Source organism: Pelobates fuscus, chromosome 3 (assembly GCF_036172605.1).
Source record: "Pelobates fuscus isolate aPelFus1 chromosome 3, aPelFus1.pri, whole genome shotgun sequence".
Lineage (NCBI taxonomy): Eukaryota > Metazoa > Chordata > Amphibia > Anura > Pelobatidae > Pelobates > Pelobates fuscus.
Window position 1 is genome coordinate 257389016 of NC_086319.1, and position 6219 is coordinate 257395234.

A 6219-nucleotide genomic window follows, 5' to 3' on the forward strand; every position below is an offset into this window, starting at 1 on the left:
CATGTCTGCATCCCTTTCTAAGAAGAACCTGACATATGTGAATGTGTTCTACATTACAACATTGGTCTATGCCTTGCTTTGATATATGTGCATTCCCTGGGGCTATATGTTTGTAAAACTATGAAGAACACGGTTAGTGATAGCTTAAGTTTCTATGTCAGGGTGTATCATAGGTCACAGGTATACAATCACCCACATATGGGCCACTAAACGGTTTCAGTGCCAAGGTATATTGATACATCTACACAAATCTAACGTTTTTCAGGCCATTCTGAAATACATTATGTCAGATAATAGCACAGTAATTTTAAAGGGTTGATTATGGAGCAAAATATCTTTTTGTGTATACACTGTTGTCTTCCATATACTTTTTTGTCCGCGTGTTCACCATGTTAGTGCTCTGTTAACATACAAAAAAAAAATAAGTCAACCTGCTCATCTTAAAGGAACACGCCAAGCACCATTACCACTACCTCATTTTAAGCAGTAAAACTGTTTGCAAACAGTTTGAGGACTTACCTGGAGTCTGCCGAGAGTCAGTCAGTTCCTCCATTGAGTGCCAGTTCCTCTACGTAGCTTCCATCAACTGTCCTGAACTAAAAAAATTACTAAGTATAAGAGCACCTACTATGTGCACATGAAAGAAAAATCGCAAGAATTTGCAAGAAATTAGAAAACTGCCATATAAATGAGACGGTTGAAAAATCAGAAATGTGTGAATAAAATTACAAGAGTCAGTGGAAAATGTATTCCATGGGAAGATAAATATTTCCCTCAGAAGTGTTATTATTTATATAGCGCCAGCAAGTTCCATAACGCTATACAATGGGTGGACTAACAGACAAGGGGGCACTGCGCGTGCAATCTAATGTGCCACCAGATAGGAGTGGTGTGTTAAGTAGTACTATTCCTATCAGTTTAATCCCTGTTACGTCCCCTATCAGGGGACGTGTATATGGCATCGATTTTAGGAAGCGGGAGATGGAAAAAGATGCTTGGTCGGTCCTCCTACTTCAGATTTGGGGCACTGCGCGTGCAATCTAATGTGCCTCCAGATAGGAGTAGTGTGTTAAGTAGTACTATTCTTATCAGTTTAATCCCTGTTACGTTCCCTATCAGGGGACGTGTATATAAGGCATCGATTTTAGGAAGCGGGAGATGGAAAAAGATGCTTGGTCGGTCCTCCTACTTCAGATTTGGGGCACTGCGCGTGCAATCTAATGTGCCTCCAGATAGGAGTAGTGTGTTAAGTAGTACTATTCTTATCAGTTTAATCCCTGTTACGTCCCCTATCAGGGGACGTGTATATAAGGCATCGATTTTAGGAAGCGGGAGATGGAAAAAGATGCTTGGTTGGTCCTCCTACTTCAAATTTGGGGCACTGCGCGTGCAATCTAATGTGCCACCAGATAGGAGTAGTGTGTTAAGTAGTACTATTCTTATCAGTTTAATCCCTGTTACGTCCCCTATCAGGGGACGTGTATATAAGGCATCGATTTTAGGAAGCGGGAGATGGAAAAAGATGCTTGGTTGGTCCTCCTACTTCAAATTTGGGGCACTGCGCGTGCAATCTAATGTGCCACCAGATAGGAGTAGTGTGTTAAGTAGTACTATTCTTATCAGTTTAATCCCTGTTACGTCCCCTATCAGGGGACGTGTATATAAGGCATCGATTTTAGGAAGCGGGAGATGGAAAAAGATGCTTGGTTGGTCCTCCTACTTCAAATTTGGGGCACTGCGCGTGCAATCTAATGTGCCACCAGATAGGAGTAGTGTGTTAAGTAGTACTATTCTTATCAGTTTAATCCCTGTTACGTCCCCTATCAGGGGACGTGTATATAAGGCATCGATTTTAGGAAGCGGGAGATGGAAAAAGATGCTTGGTCGGTCCTCCTACTTCAAATTTGGGGCACTGCGCGTGCAATCTAATGTGCCACCAGATAGGAGTAGTGTGTTAAGTAGTGCTATTCTTATCAGTTTAATCCCTGTTACGTCCCCTATCAGGGGACGTGTATATAAGGCATCGATTTTAGGAAGCGGGAGATGGAAAAAGATGCTTGGACGGTCCTCCTACGTCAAATTTGGGGCACTGCGCCTGCAATCTAATGTGCCACCAGATAGGAGTGGTGTGTTAAGTAGTCCCCCTCATCAGGCCTTTTTTAGTCGAATGTATCGCCCACTGTCAGTCCCTTCGGGATCCATCCCTCATTCATCTTAATAAAGGTGAGGTAATCTAGACTTTTTTGACCTCTCTTCTCAGTGACAATACCTCCTGCTGCACTGAAGGTCCTTTCTGACAGGACACTTGAAGCGGGGCAGGCCAGAAGTTCTATCGCAAATTGGGATAGCTCAGGCCACAGGTCAAGCCTGCACACCCAGTAGTCAAGGGGTTCATCGCTCCTCAGAGTGTCGATATCTGCAGTTAAGGCGAGGTAGTCTGCTACCTGTCGGTCGAGTCGTTCTCTGAGGGTGGACCCCGAAGGGCTGCGGCGATGCGTAGGACTTAAAAAGCTCTGCATGTCCTCCATCAACAACACGTCTGTAAAGCGTCCTGTCCTTGCCGGCGTGGTCATGGGAGGAGGAGGATTACTTTCACCTCTTCCCCTGTTAGATTCCCGTTGTGCTGTGACATCACCCTTATACGCTGTGTAAAGCATACTTTTTAATTGATTTTGGAACTGCTGCATCCTTTCCGACTTGCCGTAATTCGGTAACATTTCAGGCACTTTCTGCTTATACCGGGGGTCTAGTACGAGGGTCCCTCAACAGGCACGACAGCATGAAAGACCCTCCTTCTCAAAGCCACATTCCTCCTCTGATTCCTCTTCCTCGCAATCCTCTTCCAGCGTTGCCGCAGGTCCAGCAAGCGATGCTGATAAGGCTGTTTCTGGTGGTGATGGTGACCACAACTCTTCCTCTTCACGCTCTTCTACGGCCTGATCCAGCACTCTTCACAGGGCACGCTCTAGGAAGAAAACAAATGGTATGATATAGCTGGTGGTGCCTTCGGTGCGACTGACTAGGTTTGTCACCTCCTCAAAAGGACGCATGAGCCTACAGGCATTGCGCATGAGCGTCCAGTAACGTGACAAAAAAATTCCCAGCTCCGCAGAGGCTGTCCTAGCACCCCGGTCATACAAATACTCGTTAACGACTTTTTCTTGTTGGAGCAGGCGGTCGAACATTAGGAGTGTTGAATTCCAACGTGTCGGGCTGTCGCAAATCAAGCGCCTCACTGGCATGTTGTTTCGCCGCTGGATATCGGAAAAGTGCGCCATGGCCGTGTAGGAACACCTGAAATGGCCACACACCATCCTGGCCTGCTTAAGGACGTCCTGTAAGCCTGGGTACTTATGCACAAAGCGTTGTACGATCAGATTACACATATGTGCCATGCACGGCACATGTGTCAACTTGCCCAAATGCAATGCCGCCAACAAATTTCTTCCGTTGTCACAAACCACTTTGCCGATCTCCAGTTGGTGCGGAGTCAGCCACTGATCCACCTGTGCGTTCAGGGCGGACAGAAGTGCTGGTCCAGTGTGACTCTCTGCTTTCAGGCAAGTCAACCCCAAGACGGCGTGACACTGCCATATCCGGGATGTGGAACAGTACCTGGGGAGCTGGGGGGGTGCCGTTGATGTGGAGCAAGACGCAGCAGCAGAAGAGGACTCAGCCGAGGAGGTTATGGAAGAGGATGGAGTAGAAGGAGTAGAGGAGGTGGCAGCAGGCCTGCCTGCAAGTCGTGGCGGTGTCACCAACTCCTCTGCAGAGCCACGCATTCCATGCTTGGAAGCCGTCAGCAGGTTTACCCAATGTGCAGTGTAGGTGATATACCTGCCCTGACCATGCTTTGCAGACCAGGTATCAGTGGTCAGATGGATCCTTGCCCCAACACTGTGTGCCAGACATGCCATTACTTCCTTTTGCACAATCGAGTACAGGTTGGGGATTGCCTTTTGTGCAAAGAAATTTCGGCCGGGTACCTTCCACTGCGGTGTCCCAATAGCTACAAATTTTTTGAACGCCTCAGACTCCACCAGCTTGTATGGTAAAAGCTGGCGGGCTAAGAGTTCAGTCAAGCCAGCTGTCAGACGCCGGGCAAGGGGGTGACTTTGTGACATTGGCTTCTTACGCTCAAACATGTCCTTGACAGACACCTGATTTTGGGCAGATGAGCAGGAACTGCTCAAGGCGAGAGACAGAGGGGCGGATGGTTGAGAGGGGGCAAGGAGGACAGCAGTGGTTAACGTGGCTGAAGATGCTGGACCAGGAGGAGGATGGCGGCTTTGAGTTTGTGTGCTGCTTGTACTCATGTGTTGATCCCATAGGCGTTTGTGATGTGCTATCATGTGCCTTCGCAAAGCAGTTGTACCTAGGTGGGTGTTGGACTTCCCACGACTCAGCTTCTTTTGGCACAGGTTGCAAATGGCATCGCTGTTGTCAGAGGCAGACACACACAAAAAATGCCACACTGCTGAGCTCTGCAATGACGGCATGCTGGTGGTGGCAACAGCATTCGTTGATTGGCGTGCTGTCTGGCTGACCCCGGGTGCCGATGCATGCTGTCTGACTGTGCCACTAGCTCCTTGCGACGACCTCCCCCTGCTTCCAACTCGTCTCCTCCTCCTCCTCTCTGTCTCCCCATCTGAACTTTCCCCCTGTTCTTCTTCTCTTCTAGCGGGCACCCACGTGACATCCACGGACGCATCGTCATCATCAACCGCTTCACTTGTATCTGACAACTCAGCAAAGGAAGCAGCAGTGGGTACAGCATCATCATCACACCGTACATGTGTAATGCTGCCTGACTGAGACATATCCCTGTTATCTACATCCTCTGGCAATAATGGTTGCGCATCACTCATTTCTTCCAACTGATGTGTAAATAACTCCTCTGACATACCAAGTGAAGCGGCTGTGGTGCTAGTGTTGGTGGTGGCGGCAGGCGGGCGAGTGGTAACTTGAGAGCTGCCCGAAGCTAAGCTGGAGGAGGATGGTGCGTCGAGGTTCCGAGCGAAAGCTGTAGAAGATTGGGTGTCCTGTGTTAGCCAGTCAACTATGTCTTTAGAACTTTTCAAGTTCAGGGTACGTGGCCTCTGAACATTGGGCATTATTCTAGGGCCAAAGGGAATCACAGCACCACGACCACAACGGCCCCTGCGGGGTGGCCTGCCACTGCCTGTCATTTTTTTTTCGATTAGTGGTACTATGCGTGCAAGCTACTGTGACAACAGATACGAGTGGCACTGGTGTCACACTGTGCCCTGGCAGGCCCTGAAACACACACTCGTGATGGAAACTGACTGCTATTATATTACAGTCCAAAAAGTTTAGTTTTTCTTAAATGCAAGCTATTGGGACACCAGATATGAGTGAGTGGTGGCACTGGGCAGGCCCTGAAACGCACACACGTGAAGGAAACTGACTGCTATTATATTACAATCCAAAAAGTGTTGTTGTTTTTAAATGCAAGCTATTGTGACACCAGATTTGAGTGAGTTGTGGCACTGGGCAGGCCCTGAAACGCACACTAATGAAGGAAACTGACTGCTATTATATTACAGTCAATAAAGTTTAGTTTTTTTTAAATGCAAGCTATTGTGACACCAGATGAGAGTGGTGGCACTGGGCAAGTGGTCACAGTATACGCTGTGAGCCTGACACACACGCTGGCAGTCAACTAACTGCTATTCAATCTATTACAGTCAAAAAAATTTCATTTTTTTTTTAAATGTACACTACTGTTACACCAGATATGAGTTGCACTGGTGTGACACTGTGCCCTGGCAGGCCCTGAAACGCACACTCGTGAAGGAAACTGACTGCTATTATATTACAGTCCAAAAAGTTGTTTTTTTGTTAAATGCAAGCTATTGTGACACCAGATATGAGTGAGTGGTGGCACTGGGCAGGCCCTGAAACGCACACTAGTGAAGGAAACTGACTGCTATTATATTACAATCCAAAAAGTTTTGTTTTTTTTAAATGCAAGCTATTGTGACACCAGATATGAGTGGTGGCACTGGGCAAGTGGGCACAGTATACGCTGTGAGCCTGACACACACGCTGGCAGACAACTAACTGCTATTCAATCTATTACAGTCAAAATTTTATATATTTTTTTTAAATGTACACTACTGTTATACCAGATATGAGTTGCACTGGTGTGACACTGTGCCCTGGCAGGCCCTGAAACGCACACTCGTGAAGGAAACT